At 40.8% G+C, this 19,076-nt stretch overlaps 1 long non-coding RNA gene across 2 annotated transcripts in view; it reads right to left on the reverse strand.

The window, feature by feature from the left end:
- The window catches only part of LOC120382354, a 249,645-nt gene that overhangs the window by 4,031 nt on the left and 226,538 nt on the right, over nucleotides 1–19,076 (reverse strand). Inside the window, exon 4 of one of the 2 annotated variants that reach the window (XR_005588221.1) lies at nucleotides 16,284–16,409. The exons of the other annotated variant lie outside the window; for it this stretch is intronic. This is a non-coding gene — a long non-coding RNA (uncharacterized LOC120382354). The remainder of the gene's footprint in view (nucleotides 1–16,283; nucleotides 16,410–19,076) is intronic. 2 annotated transcript variants of the gene reach the window in all.

Here is a 19,076-nt window from a genome sequence, read left to right on the forward strand (position 1 = left end):
GACTTGGCTAATTCCCTTGACATAGGGTACGTCTACACTACGGGATTATTCCGATAATACATAAACCGGTTTAGCAAAACAGATTGTATAAAATCGAGTGCACGCGGCCACACTAAACACATTAAATCGGTGGTGTGCGTCCACGGTCCGAGGCTAGCGTCGACTTCTGGTGCGTTGCACTGTGGGTAGCTATTCCGTAGCTATCCCATAGTTCCCGCAGCCTCCCCCTGCCCCTTGGAATTTCCGGGTTGAGATCCCAGTGCCTGATGGGGCAAAAATCATTGTCGCGGGTGGTTCTGGGTAAATGTCGTCAGTCACTCCTTCCTCTGGGAAAGTAACGGCAGACAAGCATTTTGCGCCTTTTTTCCCTGGATTGCCCTGGCAGATGCCATAGCATGGCAATCATGGAGCCTGTTTTGCCTTTTGTGACTGTCACCGTATGTGTACTAGATGCCGCTGACAGAGGCGATTCAGCAGCGCTACACAGCAGCATGCTTTTGCTTTTGCATGACAGCAGAGATGGTTACCAGCCATACTGTACCATCTACCATACCATAAATTGGTAATAAGATGATCATGGTTACCAGTCCTTTTGCACTGCACCATTTGCTGCTGTCATAAGTGCCCCTGGCTGAGATCAGCCAGGGGCACAAAAGCCAAAATTGGGAATGACTCCCTGAGTCAATCCCTCCTTTTTGGTATCTAAAAATAGAATCAGTCCTGCCTAGAATATGGGCAAGTGTACTAGAGAACCACTGTATCATAGAACCAGAGAGCACAGCTGCTCTGTGTCAGATCCAGCAGAAATTATGAGCTGTATGCTATTCACAGGGGGTGCTCCTGCAACAACCCCACCTGTTGATTCCGTTCTTCCCCCAGCCTTCCTGGGCTACTGTAGCAGTGTCCCCCGACTTGTGTGATGAAGTAATAAAGAATGCAGGAATAAGACACAGTGACTTGTTAGTGAGAAATGAGTGGAAGGCAGCCTCCAGCTGCTATGATAGTCCAGACAGGACATTAAGCAGTGTGGAGGAGAGGAGCCCAGCATCCCGCTGCTAGTCCAGGGACAATTGAATCTGTTCTTTACACATGAAGGGTGGGGGCTGATGGAGCTCAGCCCCCTGTTGCTATGATGAAGATGGTTACCAGCCATACTGCACCATCTACCAGGAAAAATCAGGAGCTTTTTACACAGGCGCCCATGATAGACCTCACTGAATGCTAGTCGGCATGGTTACCAGTCCTTTTGCACTGCCCCATGTGCCAATAGGCTGATGATGACGATGGATATCAGTCATATTGTACCATCAGCCACCCATGGTTGGGGGGGGAGCAAGGATGTTGGTGTTGGCTGCTGCAGCATCGCGTCTATCTGCAGCATTCAGTAAAGATAGGGTGATATGTAAAAGAGTCAAGAGAGGATTGTTTTCCCTTTCACTTCTGGGGGTGGGGGTGGGGGTGCGTAAATTGCCAAGCTATGCCCTGAACCACCGCGGACACTGTGTTTGACCCCAGAAGCATTTGGAGCTCAGCCAAGAATGCAAATGCTTTTCGGAGACTGCAGGCACTGTGGGATTGCTTGAGTCCTCCAGTCCCCGCTCCAGTCCCCCCTCCATTAGCGTCCATTTGATTCTTTGGCTTTCCATTACGCTTGTCATGCAGCAGTTCACTGAGTCCCTGCTATGGCGTCTGTGTGGAGATTTTTTAAAAATGATTTTGAATTTCGTCTTCTGTAACACAGCGCTGATAGAACAGATTTGCCTGCCCTTACTGCGATCACATCCGCATGGTCCATGCTGGAGCTCTTTTTTTATTTTGATTTCGGACTGCATCGCCACCCGTGCTGATCGGAGCTCCACGCTGGGTAAACAGGAAATATTCAAAAGTTCGCGGGGCTTTTCCTGTCTTCCTGGCCACTGCATCCGAGTTCAGATTGCTGTCCAGAGCGGTCAGTGGTGCACTGTGGGATACCACCCGGAGGCCAATACCGTCGATCTGCGGCCACACTAACCCTAATCCGATATGGTAATTCCGATACTAGCGCTACTCCTCTCGTTAGGGAGGAGTACAGAAACCGGTTTAAAGAGCCCTTTATATCGATATAAAGGGCCTCTTAGTGTGGACAGGTGTGGCGTTAAATCGGTTTTACGATCCTTAAACCGGTTTAAACGCATAGTGTAGACCAGGCCATAGTGAGGCAGAGTGGTGTCCTACTGAGGCAGAGTGGGGAGAACCACCGTTACCCCAGGGACCCAAATAGTAGATTGACTACTCTACTTCCAGTCTAGGACTACTTACACATGTAAAGCTACTTGTGTATACATTTTTGCAGCAATCTGATTGTTGGGCTGAGCTAAATGGGTGTACTTTTCAATTAATACGTAACAATATTTTTAGCAAATATAATACATAAATTCACCCGGCACCCTTAAAAATCAGTTGCTTTAGTTAACTAATTCAGTAGTTGCAGTATTCCCTTAGGAATGCCCCACACTAACTATATGGAATACTTGCAAGTTTTGAGCCAAATCACCTACTTAGGCAAAACTGGAAAGTTTTTATAAGTGAACTAATTTACACCTACCTTTTTTAACATTTGAAATCTCCTTATGTTTGTTTACATTTTAATCATCACAGATTTCCAAACAAATACCCAAACACCAGATTTTTCTATAAATAAAATGAGAGAGAATATCTGGTGCTAGTAAAAAACATCCCTGAAGAATCAACCTCACTGTGTATATTAAGAATTACATCATGGTGACCAGCATCCTCACTCTACCCAGCCAGACCATGGTTTCTCAACCCTGACATGAAAGGATCCACATCCAAAAATGAGGGTAGTTCATTTCAATCCATCATCCCGCTCAATCACTGACTGTTCTGCTGTGTTACATTGCTGGGACAAAATTACTGCCAAATGTGGCTGTGTTTAGTTGTGGCATCGCACTTACCTGGTGAGGTCACCAATTGCATTTCACATAGGTCACTGAATATCAGATGACACCACTGTCTAGCCATTAATGACCTGGGCTGGATTCGAATTAGCAGCTTAGAAGTGAAAAGCTGTTTAGTCCATTACCACTGGCAAAGTCAGTGTTATTCTACATTGCAATACACTTATGGGTTGTGAAAGCATGATACTGTGAAGGGGAGTGTCACTGGGTACTCTGCTCACTGCTGTGGCACAGCCTTGTGGCTGTGTGTGGGGATACATCTCAACTCAGTCTGACATCCTCTCCTTTAGTTGCTTGTCCTGTAGCTCTTCTCCCCTCCCCCCTCCCCTCAGAGTTAGGTTACTCCCTCTTCATGGTTTGGCCCTTTGCTCAGGTCACTGAAGTCCTCCCCTGCCAGAGTATCAAAGTCCCATTAGATGACTGTCTCAGGGAGTCTTCTGGTCCACTGCTCCATCTGTGCTGCTTCCCCAGTGTCTGCTAGGGGAAACTGGGCCTGCTCACTACTCCAGGCTCCAGCCCAGGGACCCTCCAAGGGCTGCTCTGTCCCAAACCTTGCTGCTGTTTTCCTGGTCTGTTTCCAACTTTGCCTCTATCAGACTCCTTCTCCACCCTCCTCTGGGTACACCCTTCCCTCAGGGCCAGGATGCCATGGCTTCTATCCTCCCCCTGGTTTCCTCTTTTCCCTCTCTCTGCCCAGAGAGTGACTTCAGAGCTTCTCTACTGCAGCCCCTTTCTTACTCTGCTTCCTGGTTTTGTAGCAGCTTAGCCTGTCCCTTGCCCCGCTGGCATTTATCATCAACTAAAAGCTTACCAACCCTGACTCCCCCAGGTGCAGCCTGTTACAGGGCAAATTGGCCCCTTCTTTCTACTCGAGCCTGATGTGAGGTAGGCACCCCATCCCAGGCGGTGATCCTTCTAATCCTGCCCCCCTTCCCTATGCAAGTATTGCTTATCCAGACCCACAGAAGTAGAGTTAGAGCTGGGTGAAATGCTTCTGACTAATATTTTATTCGCCACATTGAATGAAGCTGAATTTAATGTCAAATTTGAATAGTTTCAACTGAAAAAAGATTTTTAAAATATTTTCAAAATGAAACATTTCAATTTTTTTAAAATTCAAAAGCACTTTTTGTTTCAAAATGTGCAAAATTTATTTTTAAGCAATTGTTTTTATTTTGGGTCAACCTGAAACAATTTTTCAAACAAAAAATCAATTATGCACATAGCTCTAGTTACAATTATCTATGGAAAAGACAGATACAGATAGAAAAGATTGTAAAGTCAGTTATCCCTCTTCCCTTGTATTAATCCTATCATATATCCCCTCTGCCACCAGAATTGATAGTGAGATGCAAGCCTTAGCTTCTAATGTTTGACTCATTGGGGGCGAGGGGTGTCAAATCCTGCCAACTGTTATACAGATATAAATCCACAGTGACTCCAATGAATGGACTGGAGTCACTCTGGAGTTAACTAGTGTAAAGTTTGAGCAAAAATAGGCCCTGGGAATTCATTTTAAAATCTTTCAGATATGTAAACAGATGGATAAATCAAACACATTCTTAGATCAAGCTGTACCAGAAGAAACATCTCATCTGACTTATGGTGGCAGTAAGATGCTATGATGACAGCTAACAATGGAGAAGGGAGACAAAATAAGGGATGGAACTTTCTTTTTCCCTACTAAAGTCTCATGATTTAATACAAGGCATGCACTGTTAATGGTGGCTTTGAGTGATACCTGTATGTTTTATAGGTTTATAAATTGGTTGTAGTAAAATCTTATACATCCTATATCACTGGGTATTGTTTCAGCCTATTACAGGATATATCTATCTAGAGTTGACTGAATTGTATTAATCTGATCCTAGTTTAATGATGCCTTAACATTTTTATGAGAGAATTTAATGTTTGCAATATCCATGTTCCTTATTTGAAAGTGTGACTTATAGGTTCTCATCGTCCTTAAATTATGAAATCCTTCAGCTAATAAAGGAAAATGATTATGGTTTGTAAAAAAGGCAAAATCATTTAACAATCTATATAACTGTCTATTGTAGGTCTTTGCATAATAATTGTAATTTAGCCATTAGGAATTCTAAAGGCAGTTATCAGTCATTTGCTGCAATACTGAGGAATAAGGGGAAAACTCGAATCATGTAAGGGTTCTACACTTTCAAAAGGGAGAGAAAAAATACACCCTGAATCAATAATGCACTTAGCAGTAAAAATAGTTGTTAGTTCCCCTGAAATAGCCAGTTGTTGATGGCAATTTTTCCAATTATGTAATATTAAGTTGTCAGCTTTGCCCCTTTTCCCTTTCTTTGATAACTGCAAAATGATCATCATTTGATGCTTGTATTTTTGTTAGCAGAACAGTGATGGGCAAAGCTCAAAAGTAGAGAGAGCTCCCAGCTGCCAAATTTAAACGGAGTTTTGAAAACTCAAAACACACAGTTAAGTAACTTGCTCAAGGTCACACAGTAAGCCTGTAGCACAGTGTTTCTCAAACTGGGGTTACCACTTGTGTAAGGAAAACCCCTGGTGAGCCAGGCCGGCTTGTTTACCTGCCCCGCCTGCAGGTCCGGCCGATCGCAGCTCCCACTGGCCATGGTTCGCTGCTCCAGGCCAATGGGAGCTGCTGGAATCGGCGCAGGCCGAGGGACTTACTGGCCGCCGCTTCCAGCAGCCCCCATTGGCCTGCAGCGGTGAACTGCGGCCAGTGGGAGCCATGATCAGCTGGATCTGCGGACGGGGCAGGTAAACAAACCGGCCTGGCCGGCCAGGGGCTTTCCCTGCACAAGCAGCGACCCCAGTTTGAGAAACACTGCTGTAGCAGATTTGGTGCATAATATAGTGGTGGCCCTTCATAACTTGCCCTCATAAGAAGACTACATTTAAATTGCCTTCATAGCTGTAGTATTCCTTTATCATTCCCCCTACTTACATGGGCAATAGTGTACTGGAATGCTGCAAATAATGAGCTCAGGTAACTGCACAGGCTTATTATCTAAGGCAATTGGCAAGTCACTAAGGGCAACCACTGTCGGTATGTCACACAGTATACCTACATAATAGCTATTGCAGGAGTATGTGCTAAACAGTCAAGATCTTCCTCTGTTAAAGTGTACTTTTGCTGTGGCATGGCTGTTTATAATGAGTTCCATTATACCTGCAGTGCAAGCTGAAGGAGTCCATAATAAAAAGTGCTAAATGAGTGAACCTTACAAGTACTATAACAATCCTATCACAGGAACACCAATTATTATCGATGTTCCCGTAGTGGAAAACTGTCTTAACACCAGCTATGGTATTTCTCTCCCCCCACCTCCTTGCAATCTTGTCTCACTTCACCATGTTTGCTCTACAATATAATTTATATACCATCAGGTGTGGCAGGGCAGGCGTTCAACTACTGTCAGATGTTGCAACACACAACAGCTAGAATTGATGACAATCTTGCCCTGGATATAGAGAATGAATTCAGACTCCTATAATGCTAGTTGCCATTTAGAAAGGTCAGCTTTTGCCCATACAATAGTATCTGAGAGACTTCTTTCTCCCCCCCTTATACTTACTGTGGTAACTATTCTGTGTGTTTTGGGAAAATGCTGACTTTTATTGGTGGCCACCTTATACTCAGATTGATTTTAACAATATGTGATCCATTCTTTGAGACCAGATATCAGCTGGAGATTCTGAAAATATGAGCATCAATGGCTTGATCGAGGATAGATTTTCATGAGTTACTGATACACCTTGGCTAAATTAATAATGATGCAACCCCAAGTGAGTTAGTAAAGATGCCAGGTTAAAAATGGTGACAAAAATAATATATTCTCATGTAGGATATTAGTTTGTTTAAGCAAACTTGGCTTTGAAGAGTTAAAATAATTTATAATTAAGAATTTAAACTATGTATTGTTACAATACGTTCTTTCCTGTCTCTTTGAAGAGATTATTTCTTACTTCTGTCACAATCACAAAGCAATTTGAGGAGACTGTTGTTTGGGATGTAATATAAATTTTAATATGTATATTAAAAATCCCACATTGTACTTTGGCTCCAACTTTTGAGTCCAGCTGCCATTTAAAAAGATTGGCTGTTGTCTGTAGCACAAAGGCATCAAGAAGCAGAACCGTTTCTGAAACAAAATCTATGATAGAAGTATGATTATGGTCTACTTAGAAGAACTGCTCCCAGTGCTTCTACAGTGCATATCAGCCAATACAACTTTGGAAGAGCCTACATGGGGGACTTAGACAGCCTCAAATTACATACAATTCTGAAGTTCATCAAACATGAAGCAGAAAAAAAAATTGCCGCTAATTTCTATAGGAACATTCTAAAGAACATTGGGCCAAATTTAATGTTGGTATAAGTGGGGGCAACTTCATGGTTTTTGTTTTGAATGTGTTTGTATTATGTAGTTCAGGCTTCATTCTAAAAAGTATGTGTTGTGCAAGGTATGGGTGATAAATATATAGATACGGACTTGATCCAAATGAAGGTCTTTTCATTGACTTTAGTGGGTGTTGGATCCGTCTGTATAATACCTATAGTCTGAACATGGGATCAGATGGCCATATGCTGTCATTTTATTTTATGGAAAACTATACTCACAATAATGAAGATTTCCATGTGTGGCCTGATGGCAAGTTATAGCTATAATGTTTAGAACTATTTTTGCCTTATTTACAGTATAATAAATACTTCCAAAAGAGCTATCTGAGACATTCTTTCAGAACTAACTGTTCTTTGGTTTAAGCTAATATAATACACCATTTCAGGTTAATTATTTTAGTTAAGCCATAAAGCTCGATTTAAATATAAATAGCAAGAAACTGGGCTATTAATAATTATTGCAAATGTCACTGATTTCAGATTATAAAATTTAATAGACTATCACCATTAAAACATGTGCTCTCTGTAATTACACTGTGTACCAACTTGTGCTTTATTCTCTCTGGTGGATAATTAATGAACACTCTTTTTAATGCTTCTGCCTGATGAAACACTTTTCTTTGAAAGAAAACAGGAATTTGCTAGGAGGCTGCTGAGGTGTGGAGGTTGAACAATACTTCCCACAGCTGAGGAGTTGGACCAAGCTGTGAGTGGGAGAGACATCTAAATGTTTTTCTTATTAAAAAATAAGTCTTATTTTGGTAAACATGGCCATGATTTAGTAAGATACTTTAGCATGTACTTAGTCCATCCCAATTAAGCAGTTGCCATTTTGGCCAAAGCAAAGGACAACCCCAAGAACTAGAAGCATAAGTCTCGACAGCTTGAACTAAAGAGCCAGGCTCTGTGGCTATGGATGCAAGAGACTCATCATTGTGGTTCAGACACAAGTGGGGATATAGGACACCCACTGAAAAGTGCAGGGGCGGCTCTACAAATCAGGCTGCAGCGCGCGCCGCGCCGCCGCGCCCCCTCGCCGCGCGCGCGCGGTCCTTCCTTCGCCTCCCCTTCTCGGGCGGTGGGGGGAGGTTCCGGGAGCTCTCGCCGCCTGCTGCCCGCGGCAGGCGCACCGCGAGCCGGCGGACCGACAGCGCGCGCCTGCGCGCGGGGGAGCTCCGGCGGAGCCGGGCGGGGACGGGACCGCCGCAGGACCGGCGGCCAGGCAGCGTCGCGGTCCCCCCGGGCTCCGTGGACCCGCCCGCGCAGGCGAGCTCCCACCAGCCAAAATGCGCGCCCTCCCAGGATGCCGCGCCGCGGGTGTGCCAGCGCTGGTGCCTAGAGCCGCCCCTGGAAAAGTGGGTTCCTCTTTGTTTAATAAGGATGGATCTGAGCATATGCTCAACTTAATAAAGACCTATATATTGCACATAGAATATCAGGGTTGGAAGGGACCTCAGGAGGTCATCTAGTCCAACCCCCTGCTCAAAGCAGGGCCAATCCCCAACAGTTCTCTTGAGGATTGAACTCACAACCCTAGGCTTAGTCAGCCAATGCTCAAACCACTGAGCTATCCCTCAGAAGGATGACTTTTTTTTGTTTATTTAGGAGAAGTCCAGTCAAAGAAAGGAGGTGTTCAGTTGGTCAGGCTAGCCTCTGTGTGTCTAATCATTTCACCGTAATTCTTTTCACCTTCTCCCTCTGAATCTTATACATGGCACAGATATTTTTGAGACAAACAATGAGAATATTAAATTATGAATATTCATTTTAGCTTAAGATCAAACACTGTTCTGTATAGGTTAAAGAAGCTATTTACATAAATTTACTCATAGTTTCAAGCTATGTGGATGAGAAATTCCATGGAATATGTATTTAAAGGCAGCTTTTTAGGTGCTCTAGCACGTTGAGGTGGAAGGGAGGTGTGAAGTACATGCTAATCAATACATTACAATAGCACAACAGGTAATACTGTGTGGGAAATCAGGAAACCTGAATATTACTTCCATCTCTGCCATAGGGTGAAATTGCCAAAAGTACCTAAGTCCTGTTCCAATGACTCTTTTTGTATTTAATACAAGGTGGAATATCTTAAACATGAGAGAATCAGGGAGACCCAACCCAGAATATTTTATAGCCTTGTGATTAGGGCACTCACCTGGGTTCAAGTCCCTGCTTCAAATCAAGAAGAGTGGGGATCTGAATCATGCTCTCCTACTAACCAAGGGGCTCTTATGTATTGGAGATGGGGCACCACCATCACCAATCTTTATGAAAAAGCGCTGACCTGGCTTAGGTGCCAACATTCAAGAAAGGGTTCATGGTCATGAATCCCAAGTGGAGAAAGGCACCTAACTCTCTTTGAGAGGCAGGGCTTAGGCTACACCCCTTTTCTCTGTTTCCTATTGGCTAGCATAGGCAGCTCCCCACTCATCATGCTGGCTTCTGTGAATCCCTTTTTAGGTGCTTAATTCTCCCCATGCATTGTACGGGGCATCTGGATGCCTAACCTGGACTTGTGAATTCCACTAGTTAGCAGGATGCCTAAAACTTAGGAGTTGCAATGCCTGAGCCCCAACTGGGAATCTTGCCCTAGGGGGCCTAAGTCCCATTTTCAAAAGTGACTTATGCCCCTATGTAGCTAAATCACTTTTGAAAATGAGATGTAGGCTCCCATATCACTTAGGTGCTTCTGAACATGTAACCCTAAGTCACTTACCTCCCTGTGCCTCAGTTCACTAGCTGTAAAATGAGCACAATAATACATCTCCATCTATAAAAAGAGCTTTGAAATTTTCAGAGGAAAAGTGCCATGTGTATGAAAATATTTATTATTATGACTTACAGATTTGACAAGGAGTTGGTATAAAATAAACATGGCTCAAAACCATACCACAAAACTAGAAATACCTAAAACTAAAGTGACATTTTAACAGGGAGACAGAGAAACTTTTACAATGAGTGAAATAAGCATCTAGAAATCAATCCAAGGGGGCCTTTATTCAAATAGCTGAGTGTATCAATTTATACAATTAGTGCAACTAGCAAATCCTAGCTGCTAATGTCAACATATCACCCTAATGCAGAAGACATACGGCAATAGATGAGATAGTAAATATTTTCTGAGGCGAGGTCAATATTTGTTATGCTTGATACTATTTCATACTTTAAATCCAGTAATGCGTAAGGGCCTAGATTTCAGAATTGTTGTTGAGCACTCAGAGCTCCCATGGACTCGACAGGAACTCTGGATACTTAGTGGCTTGTGAAAATCAGGCATCAAACCTATTCAGTACCACATCCCTGTCCTTTATGACACACACAGTGATACCAAGTTGCTCAAAGGTTGGAATTAACCCATGCAAAGAGGGCCCAGTACAAGACCTATTCACCACGTAAGGTCTGTTTTGAAATTACACTTAAGCCCTCAGTGTCCATAGACTTTGTGATAGGCCTTCTGTGTAGGAGTGAATTTCACCGCAACAGAAATTGTATGTTCCATGCTTGAGACGTGCACTGATCATATTAATAGAGGAAAACAGATTTGGATAAATACAGATCTCTCCAAATCTCAGCAGTCTGTTCTGGCCTGGGTGTGATGAAACTTGGATCGCTCAGGTTGCTTTTTCTCCCCCAGAAAATCTCCACCTTAAAAGTGGTGCTTTTAGGAAATGACAAAATTAGATCAGAAACAGTGACTGGCTTGCATATGTGACTTCCTGGCTCTTTTAGTTTGCAAGCTCTCTGGGTCGCTTAAAGTGTCTCCCTCTGCATTCTATACAGTTTTAAGTATACTAAGAGCACTGAGTAAATAATAAAGGATAGGTAGGCTCAAGCCACATGTTTTAATCCAATTTCAACAACCCCAAAACTTGAGTGTGTTCATACTTCTAGGTCCCATTTTATGATAAATAATGAACAGTAGTGTATTAAAACAGCAGAAAGCATTAGGATTTACAGGTTGCTGCCAGTTAGACTCTCTCCTCTGCCCCAACTACTATGGATAGTCATAAAAATCAACATGTTGAGGCAATAACCAAACCATTCAGATAGTTAGCTAAAGCTACTCGGTAGTCCAAGTTTTCAGAAAGACTAGTGATTGTGGGGTTTGGTACCCAGCTTGAGAGCTGAAACACCTTTAAAAGGACCTTATTTTCAAAATATTGAATATCTGCCCTCTGAAAGTCTGGACCTTTAACATGTCTCAGGTCGGGCTCCCTAAAATTGATCCATCCAGAACTTCTCACTTTGGAGAATTTACGTTGCCATATTTGAGAACTCCAGCCTAGCTCTGTGACATTAGGCAAAAGGGGTTTGCAATGAAACAAAGCTTTGCAGTTTTTCATCTTCTGTTGGGAACAATTTATGCAAATCTCCTGTTTTCCTCTAAGGTGTTCTGTATGCCAGAAAAGAGCACTGGTAATGTCATGCAGAGTGACAGTTTTTCTGACTGATTAAATAGGGTGCTGTGAAAGTAGAATGAATTATATTGTAAAAATAAGAATGGATTAAAGAAATGTTGTATGTACCTTTAAGCAGAAATAAGAAATGTTGAAATACAGGTGCCAGGAAAAGAAACATTAGGCATAAACAATGGTGCTAATGGCAAAACATTAACAGAAGATGGGTAATAGTTAGTAAGGAAATAAGATATGCATGCCTAGCCCAGGTAAACTTATCTGATTCTGCTTCCTTTGTTATCTTGTTAAGTTCTCACCCTTTTATCTGTATAAATAAGATAGTTTGTGTCTTGCATGGTGCTCACATTATCTGGGTGTCATTAGCAGAGCGCTGTGCTAATAAAACAGAGTGGTCTGACAAACTGTGAGTCCTGAGTCTAACTTTGACAGTGCCGAGATGTGTCTTCTGTGCTATTGGAAAGTAAGAGGAGTGGAATCCTGTGGGCTGGAACAATGTGCCAGCTTTGTCTCTCCTAGTTGCCATTGTGTTACAACTTAGACTACCCAGGAGAGTGCAGGAAATGTTCCTACTTAATTCAACAGCTCAACACAATCTCCTCAGATAAGTAAACAAATTAAACTGAAGTGGAGGCAGTGTGACCCTGGGCACGGCAAATCACTTCACCTCTCTCTGTGCCTAAGTTTTTGCTCCCAACCTTGTCAGTCTAAACTGTAAACTCTTCAGGGCAGAGGCCATGTCTTGCAGTGGGTTTACATAGCACTTAGCACAAATGGACCTCAGTCTTGGTTGGGGCCTGCAGGCACTACTGCAATCCAAAAAACAATAACTGACATGACGGCTTGAAGGGCTTTACAAAGGGCCATCATTTACCTCTGAAAATACGCCTCCTCTTGTATTATATTAAAGAGTTGCTATTTCCCAGAGCACTGTCTCACAGGATGAGAATGGAAGACAAGGGCCATATCCACTTGGAACTGCAGGGGGAATTTTGGGTAAAAGGCATGTAATTGCCTGACCTGGAACATGCAGGATTTGACAGTTAACACACCTACTCTTGTGAAAAGCTCCATGGGATCTCAGGGTATGTCTACAATTAAAATTCTTCTGTGGCACAGCTGCAGCACTGGGGTTCTCCTGTTGCTATAGTTAATCCACCTCCCCAAGAGGCGGTATCTAGGGAAATTCTTCCATTGACCTATCTATTTCTGGGAGTTAGGGTTGGCTTATCTACACCATACAGGGATGTGGATTTTTCATGCCCCTGTGAGACATAGCTATGCCAATTTAAGTTCCCAGCGTAGACCAGCCCTTAATGTCCACAACAATCTTCAAGTTTTATACTTCATCCAAAAGAGATGTGTTTATGCCTTCCTGGAATGGCTTTGTAAATTCTGTATTAAAAGAGGGTTTTTGTTGTTGTTGTTAAATGATGCCAACATTTAGGGCACAAAGTTTTCCCATATACAAACCTCACTGAACACCTTCATCGGCTTTCAACCACATTAAATTTACTGTTCACTATCAACATTGATCCCATGTATGTTACTGATTAATCTTTTCCTTTTATCTCAAGCTATAAATAACTGGATAGTCATGAACTTAAAAAAATCACAACACTTTCTGGGGAAGAAGCCCTACAGTCAGGGTTTGGTTTGGGTTTTTTTTTTTTCCATTTTTATTTTTGACAGGTCTATACATGAAGATAAGAACCTTGTTGTGATGCTGAATAGCCTATCTAGGTATGATTTTGCTCTAAACATATGGCTCTAAAATTCAGAACAGATATATCATTTGGTGCAGTCCAGATAATTGATTCATAAGTCAGCTGCATCAGGCAGGTTTTGATGGTATCTTTATAAATAGGTTGGTGCTTTCAAAGTGCCTGATGGTATCTCTCATATTGACATGAAAGGCGTTTGGAGGTTGGAATATGCTAGTTACACAACTTGTACTCTTAGTGCGGTTCATAGGGGCTGTTTGCTTTTCAGAACACTTGAACAAATAAAACACCTTACAAACAGAAAAAAAATCACCATTGCCTGTGTCTGGTACTTTAACTGATTTTAATTTAGATTTTGTTTAAAAAAAAAAGGGTTTCACAAAAGTTAATATGAATACGTATGTTAACAAACAAACCAACTCAAATTCAATTAAAAGAAATGTTCTTGGATCTAAATATTTGTCTTGTTTGCAACCCACAAACAAGAGAACAAGGAGAATATAAAATCAGCTAGAAACAAATATGAAACTGTTGAGTCTGAACTTTTGATGAACTTAAACTTAACCCAGATTTAATGTCTCTGTCTGAAACTTTTAATCAAAGCTCTGACTTAAGTAGCCATCTCCTTTTGTCTTTTAAATTTACATTTTAACCTGTTTTATCCTGTAGAATCTTGATTGATTATGCATGACCATTATGATCTGTTAATCACTTTGTTTACTTCTGTGTATAAATATTAATGCTCAACCTAATAAACTACCTAACAAAACTGATATATAAATTGTCATTATCCCTATGGAGTGAAATGTAGGAATAAGCAAGCAGCATAAACAGTCAATAGTAAAGTGGTTAGATCTGGGATTTCCAAAGGGATATAGCAGAATTAGGCACCCAATTCCCAGTGGCTTTCAATCTAAGTCTAATTGACAGGACTCTGTTTAATGGATGCAAAATACCTGGTATATGGATCTGACTTTCAATGATAGTTGTGCACATAACTCCCTTAGGCTTCTTTGGAAATCATTGCCTGGACTTTTAATTTCAGGTTTAGTAAGTGATGTCATCGATTAAAACAGAGTGTTTCTTCTTAGATAGAGATGTTTTATATTGGCAGTGTCTGCTCCCTCTGTCTCATATATACTAATTATAGCAAAGTATTCCCACAGCAAAGTGAGAGAGAGAGAAAAGGGTGCTTTTAAAAATTACAAATATTCACATCTTTTGTTAGGATTAATTGAAAATATTGCACATTTTCTACAAAATGATATTTTTACTCCCTAGACATTCTGGCTTCCTACATACTGTACCAATATTTATATTGGCTTTGCTTAAAATTTTCCCTTCACTAGAATTTACATTTTCAATCATGCTGTGATATACCGGTAAAAGAAATGAAACAATATCTGGTTTCAATGACACGTCTGGATATCTACAAACTACATCATACTAAGAGAACATTTTACTTTATACTCTATATTAGTGCTTTATACTGTAAGCTTTCATATGAGCCTGGGATGCATTTATTTGCTATATTATAATTAAACTTGATAGAAAGATATACCTGTTCTTTGGGGATAACAGAACAAACCATTTGACTAATTCAATAATACATTAATTATCCATTGACACAATAAGTGTTAATGATTGAAAAAGATCAGTCACTGAAGATAACTTATTCACTTACATCACTGGAAGGTTTTGAATTGACTTCAGTGGGATTTGCATCCAAAGTCATCTCTTTTCTGTAAATGGGGATCTTTTCTACATTGGACTGAGTTTCAAATAAACCCTGACTGTGGCTTTAGATTGAAGTCACCTTGGGAAACTCTGTGGTCTTGCCTGGTTGTGGCTTAGCAGCAGGAACAACTTGTTGACTGGAGCTGAGTTTTGCTTTAAGGTTTGGGTCCATTTGAATCTCAACTTTAAATGGAAACCTAGGGACACAAACCTGTAGAAACCAAAACTCACCATGCAAACCAAAATGGACAGAAAAATGTTCACACTGGACCTGATAAAGTCCATTGAAGTAAATGGAAAGAATCCCACTGGTATGAAAAATGAAAGGCTTCCATTGATTTCAGTCAATAGGCTTTGTATCAGCCCCTAAGCCCTGCAAAATGAAAATTCTGAGTTCTGCACAGGTCTAATCCAAACCTTTGCAATGTTCTGGGCTGCAAATTTCACATAAACCGATTTAGGAAAATCTCAAGCTCAGAGATGGGCCTGAGCTGCAAAATTCAGATCCAGATTTCAACTCTCTGTCCCCAAATTTCAGAGGTCTTCATCTGAGCGTATTTCTACTCAGCACTTACTGATGCCAGTTGGGCTGGAAAAGTAGCACAAATACCATCTTTCAGCTTGTTTGGGTATTTCTCTGGAAACTGGGTGGTATAGAATAAAATAAGCACGCAACAAATAAAAACTTACATCTGTAATCGCAGCCACTGGAATGACAATCTTTTGTAATCCTGACACATATCAGGTGGCTGGGACCAATCTCTTAGCATTATTCCTGTATGTCACAACAGCATTATACCACCACCCACTCATTTCAAGCCTACAGAAAGAATTGTCTGCTTTAGAATGAGTTTTGGGAAAAGGTCTGAGACAGTTAGTTGTTAGTTCATCTAAATCAGTTTGTTCATCTTTACCATATGAATCAAATATTATGATTATTGTGTTTCCCCAGAGTCACTATATTAACAGCTTTTACCCTTTTCCATAAGTTCACAATTAACTACTTCCTTTAAATCGGAAGTAAATCTACAAAGAAAAGTTTTACCTTATAAAAGGTTCAAAATTCTCTTGTGTCTATATTTTCAGGTTCTGTTAAGCTAAGACCTCCCGTGCCCTCTAGTGGACCACCATGTTATTGCTGCAGACCATCCAGTGCTTTAGCAATACTATCCTGTTAAAATGGAGAGAAATCTTAGCATTACTTCAGTAAATGAAATGAATATTTTTAGTGCACAGATCTTCTGCCTGTGAGGGAGAGTAATTAAAATAATTGATGAGAATTGGTTTTTCCAGACCACTACAAAATGCATCTCTTATTTTCTTATTGTCTTAAAAACAGATGGTTATAAACCCACTGAAACTTTAACAAGGGGAAAGGAGGAATTGAATTTTTTTAAAAATCCATAGTCAGTGTATATAAAATGCTTCCCACAATAATTTCAGAACAACCTCTCTCTCCTACCTAAATATGGAGAGTGTGTCTTTAAAAAGCATTCAGTGCTTAGTTTAGCTCAAAATTTCCCATCCTCAGCATTATAATAAAGGCAAAGAATTTCTTCAGTGTTGATAGAAATAAAAATATTGATTTTTAAATAAACAACCATGTTCATGGATGGTAACTTCACCTCAGTCTGTCTATTTTTCTAATGTATAGTTGCATATACACCTCTACCCCGATATAATGCGACCCGATATAACACGAATTCGGATATAACGCGGTAAAGCAGTGCTCCGGGGGGCGGGGCTACGCACTCCAGTGGATCAAAGCAAGTTCGATATAATGCAGTTTCACCTATAACGCGGTAAGATTTTTTGGCTCCCGAGGACAGCGTTATATTGGGGTAAAGGTGTAGTATGTTTTAACAGGACAAAAGTTATTTTCTCAGTGTGCTCATAAATGAGTGCCAATAAAGCAAATGCTACAGTATATAAAATCTATGAAGCCTAGGACATTTTTATACTAATTCTGTTTTCAATATACACACAAATTACAATATAAGTGTACATTCTTAAAACAACCTCTTATAATTAAACAAGCTGGCATTTATAATATAGTTAGAAAATTATATAAATATGACTGGCACTTTTAGAGATTAATTTGGGATCTTGAAATTACCTTAATGAAACTTTTCATGAATGGCATATATTGAAATCACTTCCCCATGTCCTGTAATGCAGCTATGTGGAAAGTGGAAGCCATTTGACAATGCACAACAACATTATGCAACAGTTTACAGCTGAAAAAAGAAATACCATGTCCACTCGAATCTGCAAGAGAAATCCCAGAGGGGTGTAATAGTGAGCATTCTGTGTGTCCTGTGCAACTTTGGGATCATGCTGTCCTGTGGTTTTACTGGGGCAGTTCTGCTCAGTACTGCCCCTTATCCAACACTGTGCCTAAATGCCACAACTTTGCTGTAACTTGTGAGGTAGATTGTAACTTCCCAGTTTACCAGACTGCTAGGGCTAATACTCCTATATACAGAAAATAAACTCTGCCACAACATATGATAGCATTTCATCAGGTCAAAAGGAACAGAGATAAATTCAAATCTTTCTCCATCTAAACTGTGCCACAGTTTCCATCATTAACATTTCTAGATGCTTTTCCTCTCTCTCTCTCTCTCTGTCTCTGTCTCTGAAACAGTTTAGAAATAAGTCCACTTCTCCAAATCTCTATTTAAAGAGATTATATGCAGAGCTCAACATGAGCAGGAGCCGTCAGCCCTAGCTTTCAGTTTCCCCAGCAGGGGGTGAGTTCCAGCATAGTACTGAATTTAAATGGAGTTTTCATTTTTATAGAAACAATAAAAATAGCGAGGCAAAGAGAAGGCGCATTATCTCCACAGCTCTGAAAATATATTTGGCGCGTTACAGAGAAAGTCCTGCTCCAAAGTGTTAATAAGTTAAGTAATACATTATGAAGGAACTAAATAAAAAAAGAGTTAAAGAAAAAAATTGAAGAAAAGAGGGAAAGAACAGTTAATTGAAGGGCATTTGGGCCTGTTCTACAGTATGTGTTTGCTGCTTTTCCATCTCCTTCCTCTGCCCTGCAACACTGATCTGGATTATACCATTAGAGAAGTCCCCTTGCTTTCCCATTCCCCTCCTAATCTCTCCTCCCTGTCTCAGACCTGAGCTGCAGCATTATAGCCATACACTTGCTTGATCATCTTCCTCACGTGTTCTCTTCAAGATATGGGATACCCAATTTTGAAGATTAAAGGTTTGATTATCCAGGCCCGTTGCCTAGCACTTACTCACACGAGTTCTCCTAATGAAGTAAATGGGTCTGCTCCTATAGGTAAGTACTGACCAACACATATACAAAGTGCCCTAAGAAAGTTCTAATAGTTGGTATAAGCATTCACATTTTTGGATGCTTATCTGAATCTAGCCTAGACTTCAAAAACTGAGGACCACCCAAACACTTGGTTGGCCTCATATTCATTTTGCTCCAGTATAAATATTGATTTGAAAAAAGAAAATGATTTTTAGTAAAGTCCTAAACATTAAAATTAGGAGAAAATCTGGTGATTGTCATATTTTTCACAATGGTGCAAATTTTGAGACCATGTCTTTTACAGCAGGAAGTTACCTTTATGTTGTCATCATAAATTACAAGGCCAAAGTCTCCCTGAAATTAATATGGGCAACCCCAATGCGAGATGTAACTGAGATCACAATTAGAAAACCATAGTGGTGCACAGGAATAACAGTGTAAAATGTGAACAGCAGAATCTTTATTAGTGGTGATGATGCATGAGCCAGAAAGAACCCATCTTCACATTCCAATCCCAGGCTGAGTTTGCAAAGGTGGCAGTTAGAAAAAAATTAT

The sequence above is a fragment of the Mauremys reevesii genome, linkage group 1 (assembly GCF_016161935.1).
Source record: "Mauremys reevesii isolate NIE-2019 linkage group 1, ASM1616193v1, whole genome shotgun sequence".
Classification (NCBI taxonomy): Eukaryota; Metazoa; Chordata; order Testudines; family Geoemydidae; genus Mauremys; species Mauremys reevesii.